Here is an 18782-nt window from a genome sequence, read left to right on the forward strand (position 1 = left end):
AAGTTGTAGTCCAACCTCTAGGCAATCAGTTTCCACATCACTCATTCTTGCAAATGTTTTATTTGGTTGTTGTCCTCTATTTCAAATTTAAAATCCTGTTTTCTTTCTGGGGTACGTTTGTTTTGGCATGGTAAATTCCAATGGGACTCTCAACCATGGCTTGTGCTAGGAATTATAATTCCCAAGAGACAGTGCGAGAAAGTGCAGCATCCAACACAAGCACCAACCTAACAAGCCTAGAGAGGACTAGCAGAAAGACCATAAATAATGAATATGTTTGGACCCTGATTGATGTTTATGAAGCCCCTGAATTTGGTTGCTTTATTTCATTTTACATGGTTTTATATTGTTTTCATGGGTATTGTTTTTATATTGTACCTAGTGTACACTTCTTAGAAATATCCAGCAGTGTAGAAATGCTTTGACTGATTAAGCAAGTTCAAGGTAAAGGTAAAGGGAGCCCTGACCATTAGGTCCAGTCGTGGCCGACTCTGGGGTCCCTTGCTTTATTGGCCGAGGGAGCCGGCGTACAGCTTCCGGGTCATGTGGCCAGCATGACCAAGCTGCATCTGGCGAACCAGAGCAGTGCACGGAAATGCTGTTTACCTTCCCGCCAGAGTGGTACCTATTTATCTACTTGCACTTTGACGTGCTTTCGAACTGCTAGGTTGGCAGGAGCAGGGACCGAGCAACGGGAGCTCACCCTGTTGTGGGGATTCGAACCACTCTGGTATGGGGGGCTCTGGCTCAGTGGCAACAGAAGAGCTATCAGGTGATTGTCCAAAAGAAGCTCAACAACATTTTGTGTTCGGATTTTTACCTCTTGAAATATGTCAACCACCCATTCTGCTTCTGTTGTTGATGATAACTGTAGATTTCTCCCTAAAAGGCAGAATATAAAACACATAAATAAATGCAGCACATATATACATAATGACAAGGCACACCAACCTACTGGACCTGGACCCTGGGGGAAAAATAGGTTCTAAGGGGTTTTCCTACATATTTGATTCAGGATTTCATGTGTTTTCCTCTTTCTCCATAAAAAGTCATCAGGGATATTCACTTCATTGACATGTATGGAGAACCAGACAGGAGATCCATTTATGGGAAGGGACAGAACTGCAGATACCATGCATATTTTGTGGCTGTGTTGTGTGCCCACCTTCTCATGTTGAGAAGTGACAGTCTATAATTTGATATTGCCTTTCTTTTTTCTTTTTTTGAATGATAAAAAATGTTTTTTTAAAAATGACTACGTTTCGTATTTCCCATTCAATGCACTGATTCACCTTGCAGATTTCCAGACTACACTGGAATTGATTTGTTAGATGTGTGTAGATGGGATTATTATACATTTTTAAATTGTAACACTGAACTCTGTAAATCCTCCTCTGATATGCCTAGGGTTCGACTGATTTGAGGTGGATAATCTGGGATAGCTCTCTCCCTTTGATTGTTCTGAAGTGCAGATCAGAAATATACAAAGTAATGTGTCAATGAGAGCTTTCTGATATGAGCAGAACTATATAGTGAAATATCTCCATTTGGCTTTTAAGTTATAAAGCTACTGATAAGACCGTTTGGCAAATGCTTGATGAAGAGCTCTGAATTTCACTCTGCACCAGTTTATTTGAATAGTAAGGACAAAGGAATATTTATCTTGTCAAGTACCATAAATAAACCCATTAAAGTCATATATCTCTGTGGAATAATAAAGCGGGATGGTACAGTAAATATATTAGTTCTGCTCCATTTTGTATTGTGGTGTTTCCTTTAACAGACTACAGCATTCTTGTTTCTATCAGAAATATCCACTGAATTGAAAAGTGCTGTTGTTGGAGATGTCTTGCTCATTATATTGTTTGTGTGTGTGTGTGTGTGTGTGTGTGTGTGTGTATATATATATATATTTACATACAATATATTATATTGTAATATATATATATGTGTGTGTGTGTGTGTGTGTGTGTGTGTGTTTTCTTAGTGTTTGGAAGGCTGGGATTTTTTTGTAATACTTTTTTGTAATTAAAATATCAGTGCTGTACAAAAGCAAATATGATATAGGATACAAACACAATGGCACAGTATTCATGCACAGTGAATTAGAAAAGTGCTGCAAAGAAAGTCAGACCCTGTCCAAGTAGCCCACTGTTCTTCATTCTGACTGGCAGCAGGCAGAGGCACAGTGGTACCTCGGATTAAGAACTTAATTCGTTCCAGAGGTCCGTTCTTAACCTGAAACTGTTCTTAACTTCAGGTACCACTTTAGCTAATGGGACCTCCCGCTGCCGCTGCACAACTGCCGCTCAATTTCTGTTCTCATCCTGAAGCAAAGTTTTTAACCTGAGGTACTATTTCTGGGTTAGCAGAGTCTGTAACCTGAAGCGTCTGTAACCCGAGGTACCACTGTATTCCCTGTTACTGATCTCCTTAGTTGAAGATGCCAAAAATTCAACCTTGGACCTTCAAGCATGAATAGTTTTTTCTCATCCCCTTTATGACCAGACGTCCCTATAGTCCAGGTATGGAAGGCCTGTGGCTCTCCAGATGGTGTTGGGCTACAAATGACATCATTCCTGAACAATAGAGTGGAATGGAATGGGCTTGGAGTCCATAAATTTCTGGAGGTTCCCCATCTCTGCCTATAGTTCGTGGGTTATAACTTCTCCTAGCGCACAAATAGCTGTGCATTGCCCATTTATCGAACCACCCTGAGATCTACAGGTATAGGGCAGCATATAAATTTAATAATAATAAAGAAAGAATAAGTACAACTCTGCCTTCAGGTATGGCCTCCTTCGAATTCCTGGAACTAAGACTTGCTGCAGGCATCTACTTTAGGAGCATAGCCAGAGAGCTGTGTAGAGCACACAGATGGGTGGACATGTCCTTTTCTGTTCCAATTTCTCTTTTTTTCCAATTGTAAGTTTAGTTCTCTACATTTCCATGTCAGTTTGCAATGTTTAGAAGAGTCCTCGTTAAATTCAGCAGGATTTTAGTGCGAATTTCTCCTAATAGGCACATCCTTGTATGCAATTTTGCCTAATATACACATTTCCCCTTATATAATGCATATCTGTATGCTACTTTCATTCATATATGCATTTTAATGCACACTTTACCCTAGTGCATGTGTTTTGTACACATTACTTGGCTGGAGAACCGCATTGCAAAATTAAGAGAACAGCAGATTTCGAAGGATGTCTGTGTTTCGGGTCTGCATATTGTTTTGGAAAGCTACAATTAGGTAGATTTGCCTACAAATGTCCTGATCATACTTAAACCTGCACCAAATTGTACAGATCCATCACTTGAAGGACTTAAGCTGAAGAAGTCAGAATGCAAACATTTGTTGGCTGGAAGCAATCCATCCTCACTTTGGGTTTCTTGGAAACATTGATTGGTGTAAGTGTAGGTCGATAGAGGCTTCTGTGTTTGCATTCAAACATTAATCAATCACATTTTATTAAAAATTTAAAATCATAAGTGAGACACGAAAGCTTGGAAAACATTTGGGGTCTGCTGTACAAGGGAATGAATAACACATTTAATACCAAAACCACACTTATCAGGAAAACAGAATGCAATATTATGGCTGTTTTACTATCACAGTTTTAAATACCAGTAATATTTAGTTTTGATAATAAGGTAGCAAAAAGGCTTACTGCCAGGGAAGGTTGCCAGGTCCAGACTCTGAGAACATTGCTGTATGTGACTTTCCATACCATATTGTTGCTATTGAGCAAAAGGTCAGTAAGCAAACATTGCATATATTGTATTTGGTTCAAAATGTGGACTACATTTATCAAATGTCATGTTGCTGTAACACACAAACACAGTGAATACTTTCCATTCTGTCTTTCATTGGCCGACAAAGGAAATTAGTATAGATTGACTACATATCCCGGGGGGGGGGGGGTGTTGTTTGAATTGTTTCTTTCTTGTGTGGTGTATCAATCAAAGTAGTAACTAGAATAGACAGTGTAGGCCTGCAACTGATTTTCCACGAACACCCCTTTTGTGCACCTCAGTTTCTCTATGCGTGATATGCAAATATGACAACTGTTTTATGGAGTGCCAAGCATTTTACAGTGCAGAGGTAAAGCCTTTCCCTTGTTGAAGCTGTTATCGAGGGGTTTTAATGGAGATGCAGAACTTCCAGGCTGATCAATGACAGTGACAGCTAAAGTAAAAATGGATGAATCAAAGTGACATTACAAGGAACAGAAAACCAAGGAGGCAGGTAGCAATAGATTAGATCTATAGGCATGGAAAGATGGGCATCTAGGAGAGGCAGATAAGAAGACAGAACATAAATTCAAAGGCTCAGTGAGGGATTAGTAAATTGAAGGGCTGCTGGGGTACATACAATAACCCTTTTATTGGGATTTCCATTGACACCTGGAATAATGGATGTTTGAACCAAACAGTGGGAGGGAAACACCAGAGAGGGGAAAACACTTGTGCTATTCTCTGTCATATTCCTAAAGACTCCCTTAGAAGCCCAGTCTGAACTCTTACAAGTGATGGATTTAGTGGGACACTTCTTACATCTGTGCCATGGGCAACTAATACAGGGGAAAATCCATTGCTTTGAATCCTAAATGTGCTTTAGATCCAGAAAAGGATCCTGCTGATGGAAGAAGGGTTGGGTTTTTTTTTGCCAATAGCCCTTCTTCCCCATGTTTCCAAAGGCTCCCCCCACCAATTCTCTGGGGACACATTTTCAGGGGCTGCAGGGAGGGAGGAGAATTGCCAAAAGTTGGTTCCATTCCTTCAGCTAGTGGAAGCAATTTCAGGATCTCTAAAAGTCTCACAAGTTTTTCTAAACAAAAAAAATTCCTTCCAGTAGCACCTTAAAGACCAACTATGTCAGTTCTTGGTATGAGCTTTCGTGTGCATGCACACTTCTTCAGATACACTGAAACAGAAGTTTCCAGACCCTTCTATATAGTAAGAAGGTGGGGAGGGGTATTACTCAGAAGGCTGGTGGGAATGGGTGATTGGCAGATAGCTGTGATGAGCCTGTTGACGACTCTTAACGACTGCAATAGGTCTTACAGGAAGAAGCAAGGGGTGAAAAGGTGAAAAGTTTTTCTAAGTTTTTCTAAGTGTTATGGGCCTATGATATAGGAATGGCTGAATCACACAAAGTTTCTGCATCGAAAGATGTACCAGCACAAATCTCATTTCAACATTTAGGTTGGTTTATACCAGGAATGGGGAATCTTTTTCAGCCAAAGGGCCATGTTTCTTCATAGACAACCTTTCAGGGACCAAGTGTCAGCAGTGGTTGGAGCTAGTGGCAAAAGTTGGTGGAGCGATGGATGTGATTGGAAAAGCCCAACTCACATTTCCCAAAACTAGGTAACTAACGGATGTTTATGTTGTGAATAGGTGTCAAAAGATGATCTGTACTGATTTCAGCATGTACTGTTGACAGCAACATACATTGACTCACCTTCTGGAAGACTGGTTGAAAATCAAAACAGGCTGATGGAAAAAGAGAAATCATGGCTGTCATGGGCTCAGAGCATTGTGTGAATAGGTTCACATTTATGCACTAAGTAAGTATTGTGCATTACTCACCATGTTATGCATTTCACGCGTTTGATTCCTGTGCGAAAAGAAACAAGTTAAAGTAGCGGATATAATTATGGTTATATGTTCTGATGTGAAATGGTAATGCCAAGGGTAGCGTAGATGTGAGTCATTCTTTAGCAGCAGAATAAAGGGAAATGCAGATGACAGCTAATCTCACACATACATATTTACCACAAAACACTGTTGTTGTTTTTTAATAGAGAGAGGGAGAGGAATGTAACTACTATAACTCATGTCCAAAATAATCCCCTTTCAGGGGGAAAAAATTGCATGCTGCAATACAGACATAGCCTAAGTGGGATGGATCATAGGCTGGTAAGTGCTTGCCAAGAGAACTGAATAACCTTTGCTGTGGCTGCAGAAAAGGGGAAGACCTCAAAGACCAGAAGGGATGGCCAGGGATTGCACCACACACAGAGAGAGCCTACACATAAGCACAGTAGGCCAATAATGATTATATTTTGTTGGATCCTGTGATTGCTAGATTTTAGAAAAACAGAGCCACACCCCATTCAGCCCATCAAGAGTATACCTGGCACCAACTGCTGAACATTTGTATGTATGCATCTGACCAAAGAATATAAGACAAGCCTGCTGGATCAGGCAAATGGCCTATCTAGTCCAGTCCTGCAAACTGGACATGAACGCAATAGCACTCATGCAATTTTCGGGCCCTGAAGACTGGGGCAGCAGCGGAGCAAGCCAATCAGGCACCTGGAGCAGCGTGCGCCCTGTGCCCAGGGGCAGAACAAGCTGCCCGTGGGGTGGGGTGAACTAGGGCAGGATGCTCTGTGAGGCCTACAAGGAGTCTGCCTGCCTGCCTCCTCCCACTCAGCTGCCCTACAACTGAGGGGGAGGCAGCAGGCAGATCGTTTGGGGGAGTGTGGAACCTGCGTGTGATGGCCTGGAATTCGGACTTGGATGCTGAACCTGAGGGATCCCAGCCTGCACAGGATTCCCCGCCTCCAGAACCAGCAGAGCCGGGGCTGGGACATGAGCCTGAAGGGTCCTCACCTGCGCTGGATCCTCAGGTGCAGACATTTGCTGAGTATGCTCTGGCTCCTGAGTTGATGGAAGACCCATTGCCTGCAGGTGCTCCACTCTCTGCCCCATCAGAGGAAGCTGAGGTTGCCTCTGGGTCTGGTAACTCTCCAGCCTCTCCTGAGCTGCAGAGGCTCAGGGCAGAGAGGCGGAGGGAACTAAGTTCCCGCAGGAGGAGTGCTTGCCTCCTGGCTAGGAGAGGCGAGTCACCAGAGGATCGGGGCCGCCCTATGCTTCAGGGCAGATAAAAGCCGACCAGCCCCAGTCCCAAGTTGTGGGAGCAACATTGTTGGTTGCTAGTTCCTGCCTGAGCTCCTGACCTGCCCTGGCTCCCTGCTTGCATGTCTGTTCCTGACTTCACCTGACTCCCTGCCCTGCACTCAGCTTCAGCTACTACAGACTGTCTCCATGTTGTGCCTTTGACCACAGACTGGACTTGGACCTTGCCTCTCGGGTAACCCATGGGAGCAGCACACTGCGGTTGCCCAAGCCACCACGTCACTCCCTGGAGGGACATGTGACTTGGGCATGCTGCAGGCCCCACGGTGAGTGCCACCCAGCATTTTGTCACTCCCCGCAGTGGTGACACCCGTGGCTACCTGCCCCCACTGCACCCCCTTTCCTCTGCCCCTGGACTGGGTTTGTGTTGAGGAGGTTCTGGTTCCTACCAGTGTGTAGCTCTTGGCTTGAGTCATGAATAGAGAGATCTATTAACCCCTTCCTTTGTAGCAGTGTTTCCCAAGCAGCAGCAGCAGCATCATAATAATCATAATTATCATGTGTAATACTCCTTCCATTCTACACAGAACAAACTCTTACCAAACAAAGGACCTTGTGTCAAAATCCAGAGATGGATTAGCCTTTGACAACAATGTGAAAGAGGAGAGACTGAAACAGATACTCCCCCTAATTCATTGTCTCGCAGAGAGCTGAGCATGACCAAGAGATCCCTTTAAATTATTACACATGATAAACTGTTTTCCATTAAAAGGCAATGAAAGAAAACTGTACCTAACGTGGGGTGTAGGGGCAATGACACAGATAGCATTGCACAACATACCAATCTGCTACTGAATCAGCAAGAGGCAATAATAATAAATGGGCTCAGGGGACTGAATTCAAAACATGCTTTATTTAGTCTTGCTCTAATGGGAATTAACCCCCCAAATCAATGTGAACCCCTGTGCATAAAAATGCTTATATTAGTGAAATTAACATACAAAAATGCATTATATAAAGGAAACTTGCTTTGGGAAAAAACGTATATTAAGGAAAATTGCAGACAAACATGTATATATTAGGGGAAATTTGCATTAAAATGTTGGTGAATTTTCATGAGGACTAACAAAAATAATTCCCATACTGATGTGGAATGTGAAGAACTGAACTGAAGTCAGGAAAAATGAGAAACTGAGAAAAACCAAAACTGACAGATTTGCCTGTCCCTTGCTACAACAAGAGCAACTTGCTCTGCCATTGCCATTGGTTTTATCAATATCCTGTTGATTTGCCACTCTTCTTTTAGTACCAGACATTATAGTTTGTTCATCTTGATTTTCAGGCTTCTAGAATCAACATACAAGCATATATGCATTATAAGTTTATTGTATTACATTATATCATTGTTTCTGTGACTCCCTCCCCCTTTTTTCTTAATGCTCATTATCATTCTCTCAGCAAATCTGACAGCAGAGAATAGCGGGACCTTCTTGGCTGTGCCACTCTGGTTATGGAACTCCCTCCTGTCAGAGATACACTTGTCCCCGTTGTTGATGCCTTTCTGACATCTGTTAAGAACATATCTGTTTTATATGGTCTTTGGGGACTCCAGACATGTTTGGCCAGTTTCTATCTGTGTCAGCTTCTGTATTGCTGCTGTTTTGTAACTGAATTGTGTGTTAGATCGTTTTATGATTTCGATATTGATTTTATGTGCTATTTTGTTGCATTCCTTGTATACCATCCTGAGAATTTTGGTTGAAGGGCAGCTCATCAAGACCCTCTTGGCTCCCCCCACCCCAAAATTAATAGCCGCTCTGCAGTCTTTGTGTTTGGACAGGGGCAGCTTTTGATTTCTAGAATAATTTTAAATATGAGCATAGGCATATTTATGAATTTATGATGATGTGAGCATGTTTGTTTACTTTAGGGGTAACTTGGATTTCTATAAAATCCCAAGGCTATATGGCTGTCAGAGGTGATACCAAAAGGAACAGCAGGTCACTAAGGAACTGCCAGAAATTTACAGTCAAACCCCACATTCCAAATTAAGAAGCATTGTTAAGATTAGAGATAAGGGACAAAGGAGAAATCAGAAAGCAAGAAAGTATTTATTTAGAGAATATCTCTAGATTAGATACTCTTGAAGAAGTCTCATCCATGGTGTTCAGTAAATGAAGACTGGATGACAAACTTAACATGCCCCAATGTTTATCCCTGTGGGATCAAAGGAGGGAGTGGACAGAGGGAACAAAATTCCCTAATTAGATGTAACCAGAGGAAGCTTAATGTTCCTTCCTATCCAAGAGCACCTGTGGAGATGGGCTACTGACACTTTTCCAACCCAGGGTGATGTGAACTGGGAGAGAGTTCCTTACTGCAAACCATACAGGCAGCGACCATTTTAGGCGCATCTGATATGTGAGCATCGTGCCAAACTTGGTAGTGACCCAAAAATGTCACTGAAACATCAGAAAAAGGGACAAGGCAGGGGGGTGGAACAGGGTCGTTGCAGACTTTTTCTATGGCATTTCAAGTATATGTGATTTCACTAAAACACATGGTGCCTTGGAATGTGTAAATTGGGAGTTGCCTGTATTGCATTTATGTTGGAGGGGCAGAGGGAGAAATGCTGTATTAGATTATGATGCTTGAATACTTTGCACTGTCAACTTCCTGTTCTGAAGCTTGTGCCTTATACTACCTATATCAGTGTGGGGGTATTTATAAGTTCCTTAACGTGCACTTATGTTCCCCAAAATTCTTTGGAAGAACCCCATCTCATATCTAATCAAATTGGGCCACTGACAAGACACCCTGCGATGCTTTAGGGAAATCCTAGAGTTGGACTGGATGCAGTGTGAGGGCACTGCTGAAGGGAACCAGGCAGGACAGCTTTAAAGCTTAAGTGGATTACATTTCTATATAACCCGGTTATGGGTCTGTGGATTCAAGAGAGTCCCCCCCCCCCGGCTGCCTGCCTGTCATATAGTTCCCCTGACAGGCAGGGTTTATTAGCTTTTCCAACCCAGCTCTTTCAGCATCTTTCTTTTCCCCCTGATCACATCCCTCAGCTGCCTGTCTCAGCTCTTCCGGTATCTCTGTGTTCCCTAGAGCCCTTCATCATTTAGCTGCACCAGCTGCCTGCATTGGCCTCCCCACAACAAAGCCCAACCCTTTCCTCTTCCCCAGTGCTTCCTACAACAACCACTGGACATTTTGCTCCAATTCATCTCTGCTTGCAGCAAATCTCCTATAGGCACTAGTAAATGTTTCACATGGGTAAGCCCCCCAACTCAGAACTGCTGTGGTCCATATCAGAACGCTTCATGTTTGGAAGATTATCCCAGTTATGTGCTTCTGATGGTGACAGTGGCTTAGGGAGTTCTGAAAACCCCTTGAACATTAAGTGGGTGGATTTCCTAGTTCCTGAACTCGCAATCAGTTCTGTTAAACTAACGGAAGCTGTATATGCTAAGGATTTCTACTGTGTACGTGGTCATAAAATGGCTGATGCTAGAGATGAGTGAATCTGTTAATTTCATTTTTCTTAAATTCAGTTCTCCACATTTCCACAACATGTAATCATAGAATTGCAGAGTTGGGAAGGACACTGAGGGCCATCTAGTCCAAATTCCTGCAATGCAGGAATCTCAACTAAAGCATCCATGTCTGATGGCCTTCCAACTTCTGTTTAAAAATCTCCAATGAAGGAGAGTCCACCATCTCCCAAGGGAGTCCATCTCACTGTTGAACAGCTCTTACTGTCAGAAAGTTCTTCTAGATGCAAAGTTGGACTCTCCTTTATTGTAACTTGAAGCCATTGGTTCAGGTCCTATCCCCTGGAGCAGAAGAAAACAAGTTTTGTGATTTTTTAATAAAAAAAATCTTCATTAAAATTTACCAGCATTTTAATGTGAATTTCTCATAATATAAACATTTTTATAAAGCAGTTTCCCATAAGAGAACGCATTTTTGTATGTTATTTTCACTGATATGTGCATTTTGTACACACTTTATCCTAGTATATGCCATTTTGTGTTGCTTTGAAAAATTTGGAGAAATGTGAAATTTGAAGGATGGTTGTGTTTCATTTTGTGCATTATTTCAGAAAGTGCAAATTACATAGGCTCAGCTCTGAAAACCAGCTGATTTGAATTTCTCTCCCATCCCAGTTTCTGGGAGCCTTTTCTTCTTGGGGAACTATTGTAACATAAGAGGAGTAAGTTCATATTCCAGTCCACAAATTTGAAGAACAGCTGTCTCCTTTCTTTCTAAGGTGATACTGTACTTATGCCTGCTCTATTGTGCCTTTCAAGACCTAAGGCATGTCAGATTCCTATAGTTTTAGCAAGTGGACATTGCCACTTTTCTGGAGGAGGATGCCATATACCCAGTAGCTGCTGGTGGGATGGGTGGGGCTGTGTTCATTTCCTGGCTTCCCAATGATGTCCATTGCTGCTAGTTACTGAGAGGGAGGAGCAAGCCACGGTGTGCAGCTCAGCAGGGTGCAGGCACAGCACTGGCTTGGCCACTGTGCGTGCACTGTGCTGAGCTCCCCACGGCCTTGCCCCTCTCCCTCTCCCATTAAAGTTCAGACAGACTATGGACAGTTTCCAGCTAGTGCATCAGTGCAAGAATTTATGCTTGCATAGTGGGATTTTCCAATTGTGCATACTCTGTGCCCTCTCCAGTTCTGCTCTGGAGGGTTGGCGGAGCCCAAAACAGAGATAGTGGGTGCACTGGGAGAGGAAAGTGGGAAAAGTCCCATGGTGCAAGCAAAAATCCTTCTATTGATGGGATGATTAATTAGCGCAGCATTGGATACAAACCTTAGAAACCCTCAGATCCATAGACAGCCCGGAACTTCCCCTGGTGACACCCCAGTAGTCCATTTTGGGGTCTTTTGCTGGCAGTATTATTGCCTCTGCCCTGCTTTCTGTGGCCTTAGTGGTGGTGGAGCTTGCCACCAGTAGAGGCCAATGGAATGTCCCTAACCCCCTCTAGCAGCATGGATCGGGGTTTAGGACTGCAGCCTAGTTTTCCATAATGTTTATGAAAGGCTGGCAAATTCTAGTAATCTCCCTGACTTTTTGGAAATAAAAAACGTATATGTTACTCCTGTTTCAGTTTTGCTAAATGTGGATAACAGAGAAAAGCACCCCAATGTCCTTTCTGCACATTACCATTTATAGTGGTGTATAGTCGATGTTTGATCTGACATTTTTCAGAGTGAATTTGTAGCTGATTGTCTGCTCCTTTGGTCACACATCACTGTTGTTAGAGAGGGAGTGCATGGCTTTCCTTTCCACCCTAATGGTGAGTTGTGCTCGGATTGAAAAAAAGTTCTGTCCCCTTATGTACTTGTGTTCCTCTAGCTAGTAAATGCCAGAATTTTGATCGCACACATGCAGATAGCTCTTTTGCAGGGTGAAAAAGAATACTAGAATCGTAGAATTGGAAAGCACTCAGAGAGTCATATAGTCCACCCCCTTGCAAACAAGACTCACAACTGTGTCAAGTATTCTGGAATTCTATGCCTGTATGGAAGATTAGAAGGGGAACTACATGTCTGTCTGAGCTATGACAAACCTAGTTATTGTGATGGAATTTTGTCTGCAGCTAATGACTTCTGTCGTGGGCAGTACTTTGACCCATGCCGTCATCTCTGTCTGCCATATCCCTCATCTGAACTGAGCTCACAAGCTGACAGTTCACACTGGCCAGAAGGAAATGGTGCACAACAGATATCTCCTAAACCACATCCACCAACCCCCTTCACACAGAAAGTGTGCAGCACTTGTACACATGCCTCACAGATGAACATAGTGAGGATCTTTCACAAAAGTCAGGTTTTTTGTATTAGAAGAAAATCCTTTTCTTTTTAGTATATTATTCGGGTATATTATCTGAATCATGATGACGTCATGCGGTCACATGCCAAAAAAATCCATAAAAATCCATAAAACCCAGCAACTAGACCACAATGAATGCAAAGTGAAGAACAGAAACTTTCCAAAAATGGAAAGATAAGGAAGTGCCAAGTGTTCATCAGTGGGTATTAAGAAATGAAGTTATAGCAATTAATGGGGAATTTCATTCCACTCCAACTCAAACTTTCCATGGAAATGGCATACAGTAGGTTCCAGACTATTGAACTGTCTTGTTGCTCTTTGTCCACTAAACAAAAGGAAAAGCACTCCTATTGAATTTGACGGGGCATACTACTATGTAAGTGAGGTTAGGACTGCAGCCTAAATCCTATATAAATGCTATCCATTTTTAGTTCTTGTGCTGATGATTTATTCATTTCTAAAATAGATGGTCACAAAGCTGCTTACAGAACAAGCAATAAAAACAGTTCATTAGTCAAATAAGATGTTAAAACAAACCAAAACCACAGGTGAAAACCTAAGTTCCATAACTAGGTTTAATGTGTTGGAATCCATGGTTTACGTGCAGCTTTGCAAGCAGCAATTAATGTCTCCACAGCCTGGGAAGACAGAGCATGAAAGGAATCTGCCTAGAGATAAGGAGACCCAGCAACAGCTCAGTGATTGGCTGAGGTCCCTCATATAGGCAGCATGACCTATGACACAGGTGGTTGGTGTGGTTAGTGTTGGAGTTGTTGAGGAGTTGCTGAGAGTGAAGAAGTCCTGTTGTAAATAGTAACTTGTAGATAAGACTTGTATGTTTACTGCTGTATTTAATAAACTACAAGAATCAAGTTACTAGTCAACAGTCTTTGTTCCTGATCATCGTCCTGACTGGGCAATCTCAAGAGTTGCCTAAGAACCACTGCAGTGCTCTGCTATACTCTGCTAAGCTGTGCAACAGGCAAAAGCACTTCAAAAGTCCAAGCGGCTTTCAAAAGTTTTAACATAATGTAACTTACCTAAAATGCTGGCTGGAATAGAAAGGTCTTTGTCAAGCAGGAGGGAGGGTCTGACTGATCTTAGCTGGAAGGGAGTTCCACAGTCACACCTACAATACTGAATGCACAGCTCCTGGTGGATACCAACCATGCATTGGAGCCATGGGAGACTACTGTGTTATGTTCCCATTAGGTTATGCTAGCAGAATATTGTAGCCATGTACGGTAACTCTGGTGGTACATCAGTGCAATCCCACTGCCATCATGCTATTGCTAGTTCATTGATTTTGTTGTGATCATAAGGCTTTTCAGCCAGTCTAACTGGACCATATAACTGTATTGTGAGATATATAGATGAATAGCTTACTGTTCTTTGAATTAGAACAGATTTCCCCTTTCCAGAGTGAAAAACATCTAAGATATGTTGCTAGATTAAAAACCAGGGAAGCTGGTGGCAAGTGCTTGTTATTTTTAACTGAGAGCTGTACTCAACATTACACAAAGAGACTGTGCAGGTCAAGGCAAATGACCCTTACATGTCCCTGCAGTGAGAACCAAATCAAGCAAACTCGCGTTATGTGAGAATCAGCTGCCTTTTCAGTATCTGTGTATCAGTGTGTGTGTGTATACCATACTTTCAGCATAATAAAAATTCTGAACTCTTCCCATGAAATTTCAGCTCTGCCCTGATGGAATGAGGGACATTAATGGATCAAAATCATGGCTTTGGAACATCAGAAATAGAGGTGCAGTTCCACATTGGGATGTGAGATTACTGTGCTAAAGTTTCCCCAAATATTTCTAGATGCATAAAAAGTCTACAGATGCAATTCAGGTGATTGAGAGAACATAGCTGCTCACTAGCTGTGATATTATTTCTCCCTAGTCTCAGCTGGTGTTGCTGCCAAGATGCTATTGTGAGACACTAAACTTTCCCAGATAACAGGTGTGCCTTTCCCCCTCCAGCTTTAAAAAATAACAACAGGCATTTTTAAAACCAGATTGCTCATAATGGGGGAAAAATAGTGTCTGGGAGGAGTACTCTATTGCGCAAAGAAGGTCTACACACAAACGCTTATTTCTGACAGTTTTCATTCTGATACTTTTTTTAACATGAAGTTGCTGTAGCTCAGTGACAGAGCCCATGCTTTTCATGCAGTAAGTCCCAGATTCAGCCTTGGCATCTCCAGTTGAAATGATCCTTCCTTCCTTAATGTTAATAACTTACATACCACTTAATATAACGAAATTTCTAAGTGCTTCACACAATTTGCAGTCATCACGTCACCAGCAAAACATCCTTACACAGTATCAAAAAGCACAATAAGAATCCAGTATATAATATTCCCCATATTCTGCATGTGGGCAAATCAGTTGAGGTACAAACATGAATCATGCTTGAAATGTGCAGCCTGCACTGCAGGAGCAGCTGGTGTGAAGCGGCGGCACTGAAGAGTTTGGATTTGATATCCCGCTTTATCACTACCCGAAGGAGTCTCAAAGTGGCTAACGTTCTCCTTTCTCTTCCTCCCCCACAACAAACACTCTGTGAGGTGAGTGGGGCTGAGAGACTTCAGAGAGAAGTGTGACTAGCTCAAGGTCACCCAGCAGCTGCATGTGGAGGAGTGGAGATGCGAACCCGGTTCACCAGATTCCACCGCTCTTAACCACTACACCACGCTCTGGTCTCTTAGCACCAGCACTGCTGCCACTAAACTGGGTCAGGGCAATACAAGTGTGCTGGCAGAGACACCAGATGGGCTCCACTGGTATGCCATTCTGCTGTGACCTCACTACCACTCTGTCCCATGCCACACCATCCCAGTAACGTGTAGCGATGCTGGTGCTGGGAAGCCAGGTCACTCCTGACTACCAGTGAACTGACCGTTTCTTTGCTGGGCAGGCAAGCAAGTGTGAAGGGAAACAGAGCCCTCCTTCCTGTCACTCAGCCTTTTGACTACTAGTCTCCTGGAAGACAAATATTTGCCACCATCCTCCTTCCTTGATTTCATACAATAGGCATTACTTCTTCCTTTTCTTGATCGTTTTGGTCTTTCCGGCATGAGGCCAATTCCCCTAGCCTTGAGGACAGGAAGGAAAATTGCACTGGGAGGGCAAAGTGACAAAGGGATGGAAGGCTGGACCTGGCTTATATATTTGTTCAGACGGCTCCCTGGTTTAGGAGAGAAAAGGTACCGGTAGATGCTGACTATCAATATCTACACACGCTTTAGTTTGCATATTTCATAGAATGCAACTTTTCCCAGACAGGAAGAATGGGGTTTGGCTATCACAATGGCCTGCAATTCCCTAGCATTTCATATGTACAAATGCCACATGTGACAAACTGCATGCGGGAGCTACTCCAAGTTTGAGGAAGGGCCAGCTCAGTGGTAGTTCACATGCTTGGCATGCAGAAGGTTCAATCCCTTGCATCTCCCGATGCTGCTGGGAAAGGCTGCCAATCCGTGTAGACAGTCCTGAGCTAGATATCCCAGTATGCAGCAGCTTCCTGTGCTCTTTTTCCTCACATGGAGAAATAGCATCCATGTCAGAATTTCGCAATGCGTGAAAGGCCTTTACTGAATTCATACCTTTTGAAAGTCACAGCGTGGTGTCAGTGAACCTGCCTCTGTGGCACACTCTGCTTTTCTGCCTTCTTCCCGGGTGGCTCTGCATTGTCCTCCTGAGGGGTTCGATGCTGAAGAAGCTGGAATAGATAGAAGCAGAACGGCAGCAGAAGTCAGAGCTTAGCCTTCTTGCCTCAAGGCTCCGTAGTCGATTGAGGTGCCATGTGACTGACTGACTCTGGTGAATTTACAATAGGGTAGATGTCTGGAGAGATAAGGACAACACTATTATATCTCCCTTGCAGCTTATCGCTGCCTAGAGTCATTCTAATAGTAAAACGTGTCATCGGTGCCAAACTGCAGGGGCCTGGATGTGAGAGATGCGAGCTCCCTTAACTCTCGCTGATTAAATGGGCGCTGGGAACACTTGTAACTCTGGGCTGCTTGTTTCTTTCTTTCTTCAAGAACTGCATAAGGTTAGTCAGAAGATCGTGGCAAAGAGGACGATTTGGGTTCAGAGGAAACCATAGGAATCCTATGTACTAATTCCAGCCTTGGAGACACTAAATGCCAGTTACAGTGGTACCTCAGGTTACATACGCTTCAGGATACATATGCTTCAGATTACAGACTCTGCTAACCCAGAAATAGTGCTTCAGGTTAAGAACTTTGCTCCAGGATGAGAACAGAAATCATGCTCTGGCGGCGTGGCAGCAGCAGGAGGCCCCATTAGTTAAAGTGGTGCTTCAGTTTAAGAACAGTTTCAGGTTAAGAATGGACCTCCAGAACGAATTAAGTATGTAACCAGAGGTACCACTGTACAGTACAGTTAAAACAACCGATTAATTAAGCAGTTTACTTTTTCACTTAAAAAACCCCATGTTTCCTAATGTCATATATAGAAAGGTCATGTTTCTGATTATAACAGCTTTATCAGTCATCAGCATGACACTGAACTGAGGCAGGACAATTTGCTTATGTACTTGTGTCCACTGTTTAAGTACTTAACCCGAGGTACCACTGTACTAGGAATCACAAATGGGGAGATTGCTGGGATGCTTGGGTCCTGATTGTGGGTTTCCCATGAGCATCTGGTGAGCCACTTTAAGAACAGGATGCTGAGCTAGACGGGCCGTTGGTCTTAGGCAGCAGGGCTCTTCCTATGTCTTTATTTTCTTTGCGTTTTTATTACTGATGCTGGCTTTAAAACCTGGGAAAATGTTAGTTCAGTGGTAGTTTTTCCTTGCCTGGCAAATAACTTGCCCAAAACAAAACAAAACACCCAATTTTTGAATTATTTTACCCTTTAATCTACTTGGAGATCAGGTGAGCCAGAATAATATTAGGGGTGTTCACATGTTATGTACATTCAACAAGTGCATCATCTACACTTGTTGCAGTTTAGCTGTCTGCTCGTACATTTATTCACATGTGATGTTCAACAAGTGTACTGTCTATGTACCTTGATGCACAATAGTGTCCAACTTGTCCCAGGAGACTTTTCCTTCAGATGTGTATTTTAAAGAGAATACACAGAATTAACTTTCATTACACAAGTGATTGTGAGTCAGCCCTAGATGACTCTTCTAAAACTTTTGCTGGGCTAGAATCCCTTTTGAACTTGACCGTGACAGCAATAGTGCAATTTATGGTTTTGCTTTCTTGGGGTGGTGGAGGAAATCTATGTACTGTAACTAGAGAGCTGCAGAGAGTCAGTGTAAATTCTAGGGTGCATTCATTTATTCATAAATAAAAAAAACCTATTATTCATTGCCAATGCAATTTCATGTTTGTGTGATGGCCTGGGACTCGGGCTTGGACTCAGAACCAGAGGAGTCTCAGTCTGCACTGGATCCTTTGCCTCAGGCATCATCTGAACCAAGTCTGGGGCTTGATCCTGAAGAGCCCCAGTCTGCACAGGTTCTCCTGCAACAAACACCAGCTGGGCCGAGTCAGGGGCCTGAGCCTTCCCTGGCTCCAGATGCGGGAATTACCTCATTGCCTTCAGCTGGGCTATCACTTATAGCTGCTCCACTGCTGGTTGGGTCAGGGGAGGCTGAGGTGGCTCCTGGGTCTAGTAACCCACTGATGTCTCCCAAGCTGCAGAGACTAAGGTCTGAGAGAAGGAGTGACCTGAGCACTCGCAGGAGGAGTGCTCGCCTTTGGGTGAAACAGGGAGGTGAGACGCCGGGGGATCAAGACCGGCTGTTACCCTGACAAAGATAAAAGGCTGACGGACGCCTCCCCAGGTTGTGGGAGCAACATTGCTGTATGCCAGATCCTGCCTGAGATCCTGTACCTGTCCTTGCCTGGTTTCCTGCCTCGTATCCTGCCTCGGCCCTGTTGGACTGACTCCTAGCGGAACCTCCAGATTCTGTACCGGTCCTGGACCGTGTTTCAAGGGTTACCTCCCGGCCCAGCACAGTTCTACACTAGCTGCAGCTTCTCAACCATCTTCAAGGGCAACCCCA

General features: G+C 43.3%; 1 protein-coding gene across 1 annotated transcript in view; it reads right to left on the bottom strand.

Annotated features, from left to right (window-relative positions):
* ZBTB20 (zinc finger and BTB domain containing 20) overlaps positions 1-18782 on the bottom strand; it is a 641091-nt gene that overhangs the window by 528636 nt on the left and 93673 nt on the right. The gene's annotated exons all lie outside the window — the stretch shown is intronic.

The sequence above is a fragment of the Podarcis gaigeae genome (assembly GCF_964106915.1).
Source record: "Podarcis gaigeae genome assembly, chromosome: 4".
Lineage (NCBI taxonomy): Eukaryota > Metazoa > Chordata > Lepidosauria > Squamata > Lacertidae > Podarcis > Podarcis gaigeae.